The sequence below is a fragment of the Muntiacus reevesi genome, chromosome 9 (genome assembly GCF_963930625.1).
Source record: "Muntiacus reevesi chromosome 9, mMunRee1.1, whole genome shotgun sequence".
NCBI lineage: Eukaryota > Metazoa > Chordata > Mammalia > Artiodactyla > Cervidae > Muntiacus > Muntiacus reevesi.
The window spans coordinates 85,729,856-85,747,013 of NC_089257.1; the positions used below are offsets into that span (position 1 = coordinate 85,729,856).

At 37.7% G+C, this 17,158-nt stretch overlaps 1 protein-coding gene across 2 annotated transcripts in view; it reads right to left on the reverse strand.

Moving 5' to 3' along the window:
- The window catches only part of PDGFD (platelet derived growth factor D), a 263,650-nt gene that overhangs the window by 130,051 nt on the left and 116,441 nt on the right, over window positions 1-17,158 (reverse strand). The gene's annotated exons all lie outside the window — the stretch shown is intronic.

Sequence of the window (17,158 nt, forward strand, 5' to 3'; positions counted from 1 at the left end):
TGGCTTGAACAAAGGGTTTCACTTTTAAAATAACATCTGAAAATTTCTGAATGAGATCTCTAAGGCCTCATTCAGCAATATGGTCCATTCTGACAAAGATACTTTCCATTACTGCTGATAGTGGGAAATGGAATATTCCAGACTTAATTACAATCCATGGCTATAATACCTCAGAGAAAAGTTTCCGCTGCCTGAGGCCATCAGACTCACAGAAAATGTTTCAGGGCAGGGAAGCCTGGTGTACTACAGTCCATGGGGTCGATAAGGACATGACTTAGCAACTGAACAACAACAATTCATTAAGATTGGTATTATTAATAGAACACAAGGTTCAAAATCAAAAATATATTCTGATTTTAGCTCTATATTAATTAGGCAAATCAGTTCACATATAATACACCTCAGATTTCTAATCTATAAGCTCTTTCAGATGGGAGAGTCATTTTCAGCTACTAAGACTACATTATGAACTAGGATATCCTTTATTTGTTTTCCCAACAAGATCTAAAGCTACCCAAGCCCTTCCAAAGGCTACAGAAAAAAACTCCTACCCTGGAGGTCTCCCTTTCTTGATTGGCTTCTTCATTATGTTTCTATAGAGTTTCCTCTTTCCTTACAGCTATCATCAATTTGCCTCCCAGTATTCTTCCTTATCCTCTGGAGAAGGCAATGGCAACCCACTGCAGTACTCTTGCCTGGAAAACCCCATGGATGGAGGATCCTGGTAGACTACAGTCCATGGGTTCACAAAGAGTCAGACACGACTGAGTGACTTCACTTTCACTTTTCATTCTTCCTAATAGAATTCCTGTGCTCATATCATTCTCCCAACCTTGTCTACATTTGCACCAAGGCTTACATCTGGGCTTCCCTAAGTGGCTCAGTTGGTAAAGAATCCCTGCAATGCAGGAGACCCAGGTTCAATCCCTGGGTTGATAAGATCCCCTGGAAAAGGAAATGGCAGCCCACTCCAGTATTCTTGCCTGGAGAATTCCAGGGACAGAGCTGGGCAGGCTACAGTCAATGGCATCGCAAGAGTCGGACACGGCTGTGAGACTTTGACTTTCACTTTACATCCAGTGGAGTTACTAAAAATGACCAATGAGTAGACTTCTTTTCTACTTTTCTTTCTAAATAAGTACTAAAGACAAAAGTGGTGACAAAGTAAAGGAAGAAATTCAGAGTACAGCCAGGGATCATCAGTTAAGTGCCAATGAAAAATGGGAACTGATCTGATAAATGCGTGGAGACCTTCATGGATAAAAGTGTGCAGACTCCTCAGTGTTTTCTGCAAGACTCAGCTTTCAGATCCATTTATACGAAAAACATATCTCATTTGCACATGTCACATGGGGCTGACTGAGGTTGAGTATACTGTGTATCAGGATATCTAACCCATGAAAGTCAATCAAAAATCACCAAGTATTTAAATTAAAAAGACACTTTGCATGATATCAAATCCCATCACACACACTTGCCTTTCTCAGAGCAATATCACTTCTAATGTAATTATGATGTTTTTTAGGACCAGATCCAAGTCTTTGTTTTTTGTTTTGAGTTTCGGTTTGAATTGAACTCTATTAATCCATAACTTCCAATAAGTTCATCTTTATTCTTCTCTTTGTCAAGAACATATTTAATTTCTCTGGCATGAGACAATCTTTTTAATATAGGAAATAAATGTCATCTGAAATAGTCTCTTTTATAGCTTTCACCAGATTCTTTAACTGTTCCTCAGTGGATAAGTTTGGAACCACTTAAAAATTTCTGTTGTGTTCCTTTGGACATATTCCAGCTTTTAAAAATATTACTTGACTAGATGGACTAGTAAATTAAAAATGCTTTCATTGGACTGAAAATAAATTATCTCAAGGAAAAATCAATAAAGAGTTAATTAATTAAGCAATGTCCTTGCTGATACATTTTTTTTAAGATCATTATCTTTCAAATCAGAAAGTATTTTGAAAATTAGTTTTATGGATTTAAAATCTTGACTCAATCCTGTGTACATGTGAATAAACCCCAATCAAGTAAATTTTAAATGGATTAGTTTTAGTAAAGGGCAACACGTTTTGCATGTCTCCTATGTAAATCAGGAGCTATGTAAGGTACTTTACATATACTAGTATTCTTAGCCCCTAGAACTGACCTTCAAAAGAGTTATCATTGACTGTATTTTACAGATAAGAAACTAAAGGCTCAGAATTATTGTTAAATATTCAAATACCTAAAGCTTACTTTTTTTAAAGTTTTTTTGGGCAGCAATCTACATTTTAAATTGTGATCCTGTTTCATATTACACACACACACACACACAGGCAAAAGCACACACACATCTATCTTTGAAACAAAGAGACTCTTAAAGTAATATGAAATATTTAATCTTTTCTTCATCTATTTCTTTAAAAAGTTGTATCTTATTATTTTAAAAACATTTTGGACATGTCCCACTAACTACACCCAAGATATCCTGATCTGCAATTTGAAACACACTGACCTCTTAGATTTCCTGATTCATGCCTGATTTCAAATGCCATGTTCTTTCTGAAATGTAACCTTCTTCATATGATCCACTTTAATTCTAACTATTGGCACAAACTGTTAAAAGTTTCATTTTATAAAGATGACCAAAACGCCACCAGTAAAAATGGCAACAAAGTAGTAGTAATCAGAATATACTTAGCAATATTTACTGAGTATGCCTGAAATAACCACTGAGCTAGACTTTTATAAGCGTGAAAATGAATAAGGCAGTCAGTCTCAGACTTCAAGGTGACTACAACTTGGTGGAGGCATAGGAGACAATCTTGTAATCAATTAAGAACAAAAAAGGTAGACATGTAATCGATACTATTTTGGTGTCAATGAAGGAATACATTTTAATTTTGGAGTTATTTTTAATATAAGTAAGCACACCAGTGAAATGTAATTTTAATATGTCTAAATGGACAAAACTGATGCTGGAGAAAACAAACATAACTTCCCTCCCAAATTTCAGATTGCTGTAATATACAACTTATAAATATTTACTCTTGGGAATTTACTACCCAAAAAACGATGAACAGTTCTTCATTTTCTTTTTTCCCATTAGAAATCATGATAAACTAGACCATATGATGAATCAGACATAACTTCTTTAAAATAACAAGCCATTTAAAATTCCATCAAGCTCTTGCTTTCTCAATGCCCAAAGACTCATCCTACCTAAGAGAAAATCCCTCTTGTTAATAAGCATGCATTTGAAATTACAGCAATGCATTCTGCTGCAGTTAAACTGGAAGACTGATAATATTTGATATTAGTAGAGCATATATAGTAACAAAATTCTAATTTCTTTCTTAAAGTATCAGGTCATAAAATTTCTCTTGCTTCTGGAAGAAAATTCACTCCCCCAAGAGAGAAAGGCAAATGAATATCTGCATGTATGACTTCATCTTAATTGTGGGTGTTAAATGTTGCCTTTTTAAAGAGAACATCACACTTCTTTTCAGAGGTCATTTGCTGACATCCAACATTCCATAAAGAAACACTTGAGTAAAGGATGAGAAAGTCGTCTGGGATTCACACCAGAAAACTGATGATGAAGATATTAATCAATGCTAACATTTATAGTTATTCTTTGAGATAAACAAGAGCCTGGAAAACCAAAGAAAAGGAACAAAGGTAAAGAGAAGTAAAGGAGGAAGAAGGGGAAAACCCACAGAAATCTGGGTTGCTTTTAAACAATTCTCTCTTGGTTTAAGTGCTCTTTCATAAAGTAGGTGGGGACTGGGCTGAGATTAAGGATTGGCTGTATTTCCATAATTCTTCATCTATCATTGGCAAGTTATCTAAACATGAAAATATTTTCACATTAGAGCGTGAGTCAAACTTGCTTTTGAACTCCATCTTGTTTGCATATTTGGGTCCATCTGTTAGAATCTTAGAGTTTCTAGGGTCTGTTTTCAGAGAGATTGGGTTCCAGGTCCCGCCGCGCCCTCCGTATACTTAGCAGTCTGTCGAGATGGGCATGCCCGGTGTGGTTTAACCTCCTACTCCTGCACTGAATGCTTCTGATGATTGTGGCTGCTGCTTCCTCATCCCCATCCCTCCCCCTCCTCCCTTAGAGAAAGACTTGTATGAATCCAGCTTTGGTCTATTCTAATCGGTAGGTTTATTTTAAGAATATCATTAGAAATATCACAAGGCAATTTCTTCCTATGTTAATTCCTTGTTAATTTCTTCCTCACAGGAGGCAACATAGGTTGTGCTCCACACAAAAGCGAAGTGAATATTTTCCTACTGTTGATATATTGATGCTCTGCCCAAATAAAATAGATAACTACCAGCATAAGCCTATTCTAGGTAAAATAATCACTTAAATCCATCAAATTCTTACGCTACAACATCAGTCACCACTCTAAAAGTTTATTCTACTGGTACTTTGCTACAGAGACCCATTTAGATGAAGAGAAAAAAATAATTTAAAATTACATTAATTCACCTATTCTTTCTTCCAAACTCATGTCATATTTAGGGATTTCACTGATTTATCATTCAAAAAGCATCATTTTTTGCAGTCACTGATGTCATTAAAAAATCTGATACAGATTTTCAAGAGTCTTGCCATTGTCCTCTATCATGCAGAGAGACAAAGGAAATGTAAATTATAGCCTTAGCCTTTAATTTTTTTTTAAAGTCCTATTAGAGGAACTGAAAAAATAAAAAGTAAGCAATGCTGAAATATTTAATTTAGTGCTGAATCATGAGATACAGAATGTGAGTTCAGGGGAATGAACCGCTTCTCATTTGAGATGCTAACTATAGTAGGGCAGGAGCTGCTGGACACAGTTTTGTTAAGCGGCTACTCTATGGAAGGCACCATTTTAGAGACTGGATTTTCTTGATGCAGGAAGAGTCTTCTAGTGCTCACCTGGTACTCTGAGACACAGTCAGACATACAGGAAAATCTGTCACCTCCCATCTTTGACCCAGCTAACACAACCAAAGGTAGCCCAATTCTCAGGCTGAACTTGTAGGTGAAATGTATGGTCTGTTTCTGCCTTGACTCACAGTGGCACTGAGCCCCCCTTGCTTCCTATTAAGAGCTTAGTCTTAGAACATGGTTTGGCCACTGTAAACAAAACTTGTTTCAAAAAGGTTGAGGGCTTACACAACAGATGACCAACTAGTGACACAGGGAGAAGAAATTAACACCCAGAGATGAGTTAATTTGGTGGAGTATTGTCACATAGTTTAACTCTAGGACATAAAAGAACAGGGGATCTCATAAACAACGAGATATAAGCCAGACAGCAATTAAATTCATGTTTGGGCATTTAGAAAACCTAGAATGGAGCCCCAAATTACCAACAATAATCTACTAAAGTGCTGGGATTCTCTGAAGTGATTGTAATCTTGTTCATAATTATATCTTTAGTTTTTTAGTATTTTATGTGAGGCAAACAGTATCTCCTTAATAAATTACAGATTATTTGAATGAAAAAAAAAGACAAAGTTCCATTGTTACTAATAAGCTGATATAGAGAAGGTGTGAGTTTTTATTTAGCTTAGTTTTTATGGGAAAATACGTAAAGTAAAACTAAATCATATCTAGATTATCTTTCTATAAATTAGAAAAAAATGGGTTTGGGTTAGCTGCATGGCTGATATTTTCGTGTAGAGATTTAAGTGTAGGTGATTCAAGAAATAAACGCTTCACCTGGTAAGGTGGGCTTTCCAGGCTGTGCAGTGGGAAAAATCCTGCCTGCCAATGCCAGAGATATAAGACACTTGGGTTCAATCCCTGGGTTGGGAAGATTCCCCTGGAGTAGAAAATGGCAACCCACTCCAATATTCTTGCCTGGCAAGTTCCATGGACAGAGGAGCCTGGCGGCTACAGCCCATAGAGTTGCAGAGGCAGTCACGCCTGAGCACACGACACAGAGGAGCAGTTGAACTTGTACTTGTGGTAGCCACATCACCCCGGCTTGTCTGGGACTGCTTTTGTTTTCAAACTAGCTCGGCAGCTGGCAACTCCCTCAGTCTCAGGAAAACCAGAAAAGCTGGTTACCCTATCAATGTTGGAAGTGGATTTTTCATTTCTAGCCCATGAACTTGCAGCTGGCACCGCCAAAGAAGCTGTACTTTTAATAGGCCTGAATGATCAATATTAGGTTATATGCTCAAATGTTGAAAGTAGAATTTCTCAACTTATTTTGTATAGGAGAAATAACTTTATTTAAACTCATTCATTAAGTATTTCTACACTGGAACATTAACCATTTAAAAAGTATATGAAAATTTTTTAAAAAGAAATATTAAAAGAATTTAATGAGGAAAACCTTATAATTTCTTTCAAGAAAGTGTACAATATAACTGAAGTCCATGAAACTTTTTCAATTTTCAAGATTCCTTGGAAGTGGTATGTATTTATGCAACTAAAAAATTAAAAGGAGTGGAGATTGACATCAGAATATGGGGGCATGAGGTAAAATATGTAAATTATCTGGGAATTTAGATTATCCTGAAAAAGCACTGATAAAACAAACTCCACCATTTTTTACACTTAGAGTGAAGATGAGATAGATTAAATCTAAGTTTCAAAGTAAATCCTAGGTTTTGAATTTTTAAGGGAATATTTGAACAAAGGAACAGAAAAAAAACTTCACAAAGAAGCACATATAAATAATGACATCACCTCCATGTTTACTTTAAACTGTCAAAATACAATGAACAGCACGTCAAACAGGTCTGTACAATGGGAACAGTAAAAGATGAGCAGGTTTTTGATAAAGAGCTGTCCTTATAAACTGTAGATGAGACCTAGAAGAAGCAGCCTTGCTGAATACGTGGTTGAGGCCGAGACGGAGAGCCCAGGGTTCTTGGGCAGAAAGCTGTGCAGTGTTGAGGGGCTAGGAAGGGGAGGGGGAGATGGCCAGATTGTGATGCTGCCGTGGAAGCAGATGTCAGAGGAGCTTCTAAGGAGAAAAAAGTCAGCCACTGACAGCGGGTGCACCAAATAATTTGAGGAAAAGCAAAATGGTAAAGCGCTGCCAGAAAGGACAATACAACCTATGATGAGGGTAGCTTTTGCAGAATCAGAGAAGTTGATGGCATCAATGAACATCAGAAACATATAGAAGGCAACTTTTGCTATCAGTTGAATCAATTCATTTGTTTAATAATTTTGTTGTTTAATAACTTTCCTGTTACCCATATTATCAAGAATTTAGAAATGAATAACAGTAAGAAAAAATTAACATAAATATACTGGAGCCAGTGTTTTAAGCTTCATTCTGTCAGAAATGATTGCATAAAGTGAAAGCAACAGATGGGCAGTTAGAGTAAGACAGAAACAAAGATATTCTCTGTTCAAAAACTGCCAACTGCCATCACTTTGCCTCCAGAGCAGTAGCTGACACAAAGCAATCTCCTTGGTATTCCATAAGCTATAGGAGTTTATGTGCCCATACGGCAAGGCTTCTACTGTCAAAGCCTCATTATACAATGATTCTTGAGGATCTACTCTGAAAGTGTCTTCATTAATACAAGAATCTAAAATAGTGTTTGCTCTTTTTCTCTAAGTGTTCAATAACTAGCAAGCCTAAGTTTTATGAAAAGTGCAAAACTTTTCACGTTATCTAACTAATATTATCTAAATATTCTGTTATTCAGGTTAATTAATTTTTAAAAAGTGATTTAGAAAAAATTCAAAAGCACTGTGAGCATATAATATTATATGCTTTTTCTTTTTGAAAAACATTCTAAACATATTTCAGGTTTTAGCTAAGTGCTATAAAGATACATGTAGAAGTCTAAGATTTCCATTTGCACTATAACTTTCCATAGTGTGTGAAATTTAAAAAAACTTGGCAGTCAACAAAATGAACGGGTTTAAGTCCTGCAGGAAGTTCAGAGAATAGGTTAGTGATCAGTCTGCTTGGATGAGATGCCGTGGGGAACAGCTGAGGTGGTCAGATTGATCAGATTGAATGTATTATGCTCACTATGTTCATGGACAGTTGGCCCCAAGGGTTCTACTGCATAGCCAAGGTAAGTTTGCTTTAGTTTTGATAGTGCTTAAGAAGCACTGAGTTATTTCAGCCTACCAAGATACAAATGAACAAATTCAGCACACATTTCTGAGAAGACTATAGAGGCTCCTGGACTCCATGTATAATTTCTCATCAGTGAAATTCTGGGAGTATTTCTCTTAAAAGAACACTTTCAGAATTAGATCTAACTGTATTTTAATAATCTTACTTGATACTTTACATAGGCATTCAACTGCTCTGTTTCTAGGACAGACTGTCTTTATCTTGAGGGTGACTTACTCAGAGGAATCTGTTCAACTAGACAGAAAGAAAAATACAACTCTAAATAGAAAATATTAAGGGACAAATTGTTAAGAGAACATTTAAAATAATATAGAAGTGAAACAGGTAAAGTCAAACATTAGGATCCTGATTCTTATTCTGTCATTCATTTATTTTTCTGCCATCTTCTTCCTTAAATAAGCAAAGCTTATGCTTTCAAAGTATCACTAGTATGTCTCCTACTTCACCTCAAATATTTTGTACCTCCTATTTCTTGATGTCCATGTAAATGGAAACCAGACTAAATGGAAGGTCACCAAAACCTTAACTGATAGCTAGGAAGATGTGGGTGTTTTATTTTATACAAGTATTCTAACTCACTTTTAACTCCTGAAAGACTATCTTTTGATATAGGCCATACTTAAAGTTACCTTGTTTTAGACCATACAAACCTCACTTGAGAGGGTACTGAGACCCAAATCCTATTAACTGCAAGTCATTCATTTGTTCATTCAGTAACTAGATATTGAGAACCATTCAATAGATAGATATTAAGAACTATAAATGCACCAGGTATTGTCACTGCTCTAAGAGTTAAAAAAATAGTGGTACACAAGAATGACAAGGTAGCTGTCTTCCTGAAGCTTATTTTCCACTGAAAATTTCAAGCAATAATATAACATAACAATGTTAATACCTATCATTTACATAATACTAGGTGATTGATTTAAGTATACGTTTTAGCTCATTTTATGTTTAAAACAATATATAAGTACTGAACAATATCTCCATCTTAAAGGTTAAGACTCAGAGGAAGAGAAAGGTTAAGTTGTCCAAGGTCACAGAGGTAGAAAGTCCCTGTATCTAGGAATTTGGGATTCAGAATCTATATATTTAATCATTCTACCATATTACCTCTCAAAAGTGTAATAAAGTGTAGTAAAAAGTGTAGTAGAGATACATTATATGAATATTAGACTAAAATATCATAAAAGAGTAGAGAGCACTGGAAGAGGAAAGGGTTCTACTTTAGATAAAACTGTCAGGGAAGATCTTTCCAAGGAGATGATATTAATACTTGAGGAGGAACCTGGGTGATGAGAGAGAGGAACTCTTAAGAAGATCTGGGCAGAGAGCATTCCAAGAAACACCCAACACAAAGGCCCCAAGACAGAAGTGAACTAGGAATGTCAAGGGAGGGTAAGGAGGTCAGTGGTGGGGGGAGAGGGAATAACCTGAAGGAGTTGGTATGCAAGGCCTTGTGGTCTAAATGAAGGGTTTGGATTTCATTTGAGGCCACTTATAGGCTTTTAACCAAGGGAAGACTTTTGGTTTATTTTTTAAACTCTTCTCTGGTTGCTCTGTTAAAAATAGAAGAGCTGAGGACTGGGCCCTTGTGGAGCCCAGAATCTGCAGGCAGAGCTGAGGTTGAGCCAGCAAAGGGGCCCAAGGGAAAGAAATAAAGTGAGAGTGAAGTCGCTCAGTCGTGTCCGACTCTTGGAGACCCCATGGATGGAGGAGACACCAGGTACCTCCGTGCATGGGATTCTCCAGGCAAGAGTACCAGGTAGGTGGCCATTTCCTTCTCCAGGGGATTTTCCTGACCCGGAGATCGAACCCAGGTCTCCTGCATTGCAGGCAGACGCTTTACCCTCTGAGCCACCAGGGAAGCCCCAAAACAGTAGGAGGAAAATACAGAAATCGCATCTAAGAAGCCATATGAAGAAACTGCTTCCTGAAGAGCAGTGTGGTCACTGTGTCCACACTGCTGGAAGGTTAGGAAGAGGGCTGAGAACTCATGACTGGATCTGGCAAGGGGAGCTTGTCAATAATGAGAGTATGTTAGTGGGTGTGGTGGGTCAAGAAAGCCTAGTCTGAGGAGGCTGGCCAGCCCACCGGACCAGGGGAAGCGGAGAGAGCAAGTGCTGCCAGGTCTCTTAGGAAACAACCCTTTCAGGGAAGCAAAGAAACAGCAGTAGATGAAGGGGCCACGAGAGCATCCCTTTTCCTGTGAAGGCAACTGCACCTCTGGATATGGTGACAATGACCAGTGGGAGGGAAACTGAGGAAGTAAGAGGGAACAAGGGTAACTCAAGGAGCACAGTCCTCAGATTCAGGGAGGAAGTGGGCCTCAGAGCAAAGAGTCCACGGTTAGTGACGGGAAGCTGAGCAGAGCACACACGTGCAAGACAGGCTGGCAGATCTGAGGGTGTGAAGATGATCTGTTTCTCCTCTCCCAGTTTCACAGTGAATTAAGGGCCCTGGTTAACGGTGAGATGAAGGCAGGGAGTGTCCAAGGATGAAGTCGGGAGTGGGTATGAAATAGTCACTTAATAGCAGGACAGAGTTCCTTAGCAGGCAAGCTGGACAAGGGAAGTGGACATTTTGATTCCAACACCACCTTTGCCTTTTATTGGATATGTACTTGTATGCAAAACACCAACTCCCTCTCTGGGGCTCAGTTTGCTTGTAAGTGACAAGATGTAGATGAGCACCACGTGGGGGCACCCACAAAGGTGTGGGGTACTTTGGGTGGTTCTGGCAACAGTGCCATTTAGAACTCCATGTGCAGAATGCTCCAAGTTCCTTAGTACATGGGATAATCCTGTAAGAGAAATGACTCTCCCTCCCAAATCTCCAGCGATGCCCACCCCTGGTGAGAAACATAGGGAGCCAAGGATCACACCTGGTGTTGTGCCAAGTCTAAGACACTAACTGTAACTTTAGGTGTTGACGTTAGGGAGAGCCAGCTCACAGGGATGGGTGAAACCATGTGTGTGCTCAGTCACTCAGTTGTGGCTGTCTCTGCAATAGACTGTGGTCTGCCGAGCTCCTCTGTCCATGGAATTCTTCAGGCCAAAATACTGGGGTGGGTTGCCATTTCCCACTCCAGGGGATCTTCCCAACCCAAGGATCAAACCTGTGTCTCCTGTTTCCTGAATTGGCAGGTAGATTCTTTACCACTGAGCCATGCATATATCCACCTAATTTATCACCAAGAATCATCGCTCTTACCCTTGGGGTGTTTTTAGACTGAAAAGAGGCTGCCAGCCAGACAAAATGAAAACATGTTGAATTTACCCTTGTTACTTCCTCAGGCCTTTTTAAGGTACTAATGAGCACTGACAGAGTCTACAGATTACAGCCAGAGAAAGGAAGAACCAGTACAGGGTGATCCAGAAATGAAAAAGCAGCGCTCTGTAATTACAGAAAACAGTGTCATTAGCTGTCACGATAATTAAAAGTGCTGCCAGTGACAGTGTCCAATAGTAGCAAAGAAAGTCTGATATCCACATATTGCCAGTTTGGCAATGGCATCTCACTAGCATTAAATGAGAAAAAGAGATTTTATTTGCATTGACCATTAAGGCCCCATCATGAACTGAGAATTAGTTGACAAGGGCAAGGCAGTATTACTAAAGGTAATATATCAAATTCTACTCAGATGATCAGTGGGGTGCTGCAGGCATGGCTGTTAGTGACCTTTCTGGTTGACACCTTCGTTAATGATTTGTAAGAGGAAAACCAGCATGCAGATGGGTTTGCAAAACTGATTCTACCTTGGGAGTTTTTCCAAGTGCAAGCTTCCAGCATCACAGTAATAAATTAAGCGGTAAAGAATACAGAGTTTCTTCATAGGATTTAAAATTCAGTTCTAATGAGATGGATGAAACTGGAGTCCATTATACAGAGTGAAGTAAGCCAGAAAGATAAAGACCAATACAGTATACTAAAGCATATATATGGAATTTAGAAAGATGGTAATGATAACCCTATATGCAAAACAGAAAAAGAGACACAGATGTACAGAACAGAATTTCAGACTCTGTGAGAGAAGGCGAGGGTGGGATGTTTCAAGAGAACAGCATCGAAACATGTATATTATCTTGGGTGAAACAGATCATCAGCCCAGGTTGGATGCATGAGACAAGTGCTCGGGCCTGGTGCACTGGGAAGACCCAGAGGAATCAGGTGGAGAGGGAGGTGGGAGGGGGGATCGGGATAGGGAATACATGTAAATCCATGGCTGATTCATGTCAATGTATGACAAAAACCACTACAATATTGTAAAGTAATTAGCCTCCAACTAATAAAAATAAATGGAAAAAAAATTCAAGGCAGGCAATTATGCAGTGAGATAACAGATAAAGAAAATTTTAGGTGAAAATCTTAAACAGTATGATGGTGATTCCTTGGGGGGGAAAATCAGTGATTACACAGTTTCTCAAACAGTTTTATCATTGACATTTGTCAAATAAGAATGCCTGCCAGATATTATAACTACTGCTTCATCTATAGGATGTAGTCAATATAGTAAAAGAATACAAATAGCCAGTGTGCTTTGTTTGACCTTTCAAAAATGTAAAAAACACTTTTAGTGCAACTCATATAACATAAAATTCATATAGCATAAATTAACCATTTTAGTAGAATTATTCAGTAGCAGTTAGTATAGTCACAATATGGTACAACCACCAGCTCTACCCAGCTTCACTGTTTCACACCTCCAAAAAGAAAGCCTGTGCATATTAGTAGTTGTTCTACCTGTTGCCCTTTTCCTAGCCTCTGGTAACCACCAATCCATGTTTTGTCTCTCTGGACTACTCCATTCTGGATATTTCAGTTAAATAGAATCATACAATATGTAACTGTTTATATCTGGCTTCATTCACTTAGCATAACGTTCCCAAGGCTCATCCACCTTGAAGTATATATCAGTACTTCATTTCTTTCTACGGTAGAAGTCTATACTTATAATTACAGGGTTAATTCAAAACATGGCATGGAGCTACCTCTCAGTTCTGAGTGCCAACAATAAGCAGAACCCAGAAGAAATCCAGCAAAACCTAACTTATCTTAATTACTGTAAGTCTTAAGGATAGAAGAGAAAAGAGCTTATTTTATTAATTTTACTATTAGGAATTCTTCATGAAACAGAAGATGGTACTGTTAGAAAGTCTTTTCTTTACTTAAGTGACACTTAGATCTTTACTAATAAGACAAACTAAACATGCATTAATTATTGATGAGCTGAAAGCTTCGGAATTCCCTAGCTAGGATGCAGAAGATGCTCAGTAAATGGCTGTTGAGTAAATTGCAGTAAGCATCAAAGAGAGTATGTGGGTCTTTTGGTGTTTGTTTATTTATTTGTTCTTTTCTATCCAACTAGGGCTAATGCAAGGTGGCTGACATGAGCAAGCAGAGGGAATTCTTTTTCTGGTGTCAATCAGATTGTTTCTCAAAGTTTTCATGACCCTGCTTCTAAACTGGTACCCTGATCCCTACAGGGGCTGATGGAACAGGTTGCTTGTGTATGAAATGTCCTGAGTATGCTATAGAAAAAGTCAGAAAGGATTTTTCTTCTTCTTTTTTTAAAATCTCCATCTATATCCTGTGGGATCTCCACTCAACCTATATCTAGCACAGAATTTCTACATTTTTTTATTCACTGTCAGTCACAGTGAGGTAATTTATGAGATAGAATATTGTTCTCAACTGTGATTTTCCACACTATTATTTTAAATCATACATTTTCAATTATTTGGTTTATATGCTTTGATTTAGTTGAATGAATACTTTCTTATTATTAAATGTGGAATGGTGACCTGCTCTTAAGAACCTCAGTCCACTGAGCTGAAGTAAGATAGTAATCTAACTTTAGTTCTTAATGATACCTTTGAGGGATAAAAAGAGCCCTTTTTGTATTGCAAGAGTTTCAGAAAGAATACTAAGAAGTTGAGAGTCCATTTACAATGTATAAATTTTCCTCCAAGGAGACATTATTTTGTTCTCTCTTGTATTTCAGTTAGGGAAAAACACTGTGCAAAATAACTGAAATTTAACTCTTGGTGTCTGTCTTTCAAATATCTATTTTTAAAACTGTGACCACTTTATTTACTCACTTCAGTGAGATGATAAGTTATTCCTGCAGAAATTAATAGGTACTCATAAAGCTTGTAAGAATATAATTAACTTACTACAAAAATGGTCCAGGTTTGGTATACTATTCCTATGGAAATATGTTAAATAGCTGTAATAGGTACAAGCTGAAGATAAATTATTTGCGTCCTTTAATGTAATTGCAGTCATCTGTAAAACCAATTTCAGCCACAAAAAATGAACTTTTGAATCACATCAGTTATTTGGAATATAGTTTGTAATGGACAATACTGAACAAGAAGCACAAATATTCAATATATCAGGATTTTATAAACACTTGCATAACCCAGAGAAATCAAACCAGATATGATTTTGAGACACAAAACATCAAAGGCTCAGTGTAAAATTTGATGAATCTATAAAATTGCTTGGAACAATGCCATACTCTTTGGAAGCTTCTAAATTGCAGGGCAGTCTTGGTTATGACAGTACTTTGCTACATAACAGAAGTAAAAGAGATCTACAGTATAGCATGAGTCAAAACATGTAATGTCTCTACATTTATCAAGGTAAATGATACACGAATTATGAACGGAGCAAAAGAGGCCAGCAAAAGAGAAGCCATGGTGCTTTTTATGAGATCAACTTGCTGGAAGCCCACACGTCCACCACTCCAACACAACACCATGAGACACACAGGTAGTCTCCAGGGAGCTCTGTATCAAATGCTGCAGAGGCAAACACTCCATATATGGGTTACATGTTTACTTCATAAATGGACTCTGGTCAATGGGAAATGGTTACTGAGGAGGAGGAAGAAAACTTCATGTTCCCGGGAAATAAAAGCTGCTTATTTGCATAATATCCTTCATAGTTTGTTTGTTCAGTGTTCTTAACCATACATATACTGTCGACCTTTAATCAGTGATGTTTCAGCTTGTTAATTCTACGTGATGTTCATCAAAAGTGATTAAATAATCTATTTCCCCGATTAAATATGTAGTAATTTAAAAGAAATAGGGCAATCATAAGAAAATAAGCATATGCTTTGAGCAGGCAATTCAAACACATATGTGAGAAACGGATAAAAATCATATTCAGTCATATTAAGAATAAATTAGACACATGAGCAATGAGGTATCATTTCCAACATTAGGCTGGCAAAGTCTTTGGTGAGGGCACTTAGAGCAGAAATGAAGAAATAAGATTAAGATGGTGAAGATTAAAGAGGCGAGGAGAAAGCAATGACAGCAAATGTAGACAACATTTTTAGGTTGTTTAGATTCAAAGGAAGAGTACCTCCTGGAGGGGAATAGATGGGCAGAGGAAGAGCATTTATCTGCTTCCAGATGGGAGACACCAGAATAAGTTAAAATGCAGAAAGAAGCGACCAGTAACATTGAGAGACAAAGGGTTTTGATGTGGTACCAGGGTGAGCATCTCAGAGAGGAGATGACAAAAAAGACCTTAGGCAGGCAGGCCTCAGGGAGAGCAAGTGCCTTAACATTCCAAAGCCCAATTTCCTAACTTTAAATTAAGAACAACAATATTGTGTTTGTATAGAAAAACTATACAAAGAGCATCTGACATATAAAAGTTCATTTCAATTAAAAAATTTAACACAAACACAACCTGTTACTACACGGTAGAAATGGCAAGCCACGCCAGTAATCTTGCCTGGGAAATTCCATGGAGGAGCCTGGTGGGCTACAGTCCATGTGGTCACAAAGAGCTGGACATGACTGAACACACACATGCACACACCTGTCCCTACCAGTGGGTTTTATACAAATATTATATATATTCAAAAGCAATTTTTCTGGCAGCAATTCATTTAAAAGAATTATAAGGAATTAATATATATACCATCTCATCATGAGATGGTTGGACGGCATCACCGACTCAATGGACATGAGTTTGAGTAAACTCCAGGTGTTGGCAATGGACAGGGAGGCCTGGCGTGCTGCAGTCCATGGGGTCACAAAGAGTCAGACATGACTGAGCTACTGAACTGAACAGAACTGAACATATTTATTTAGTATAGGTAACATTTATATTTATATATACATAACATAAAATATGTATATATACACACACACACACACATAAACAGTCTGGCAAGTGGAGCAGTCTCAGCAGCAGGCATTTATCAGGAAGAACGTAGGTGTTAGAATGTGGGTTTGAATTCTGGCCCTATCAGTTTCTAGCTCTTCTTTATTCATTCACTGTTCTATGTCTGACATTTAGAATAGTGGCTGGTGATAAATACTGTTGAAGGAATACATGAATAAAGTTTTCTTAACTTTTTATCTGTGCATACTAAGTCACTTCAGTCATGTCCGACTCTTTGCGGTCTCATGGACAGTAGCCCACCAGGCTCTTCTGTTTGTGCGATTCTCCAGGCAAGAATACTGGATCAGGTTGTCATGCCCTCCTTCAGGGGATCGTCCCAACCCAGAGATCAAACCCACATCTCTTATGTCTCCTTCATTGGCAGGAGGTTCTTTACCACTAGAGCCACCTACAAAGCCCAATAATACTTCTAAGTGAAGTGTGATACAAGGAATAGAAATAACATATTAAAGTAGTACTGTGTCTGGGACATAATTGGAGCTATGAGGCAAATATCAATCTTTAGTAAAAATAAAAAACAATTTGAGGAATTAACAGAAAGGTTTAATGAATCAGAAGTTTATTATTAAAATCTAAAGTATACCATTAATGTGATTACTTGAAAATATGTTTTACTTGAAGAAATTTTCCCAATTTTTACTAAAGTGACAATATTGATGTGTTACTTCCTCACTTTAAGTCCTTTGAAGGTGCCAACTACAGTGATCCAACGCGCTACAGAAATGACTACTGAAGCCCAAGTATAATAGCACCGTCTCCATAGAAATGACATTTCTCTCCTTTGAGCTCTTCTTTTGAATGTGCTTCCTTCAAGAGAGAAAACACACATTCACTCACACACACATAAC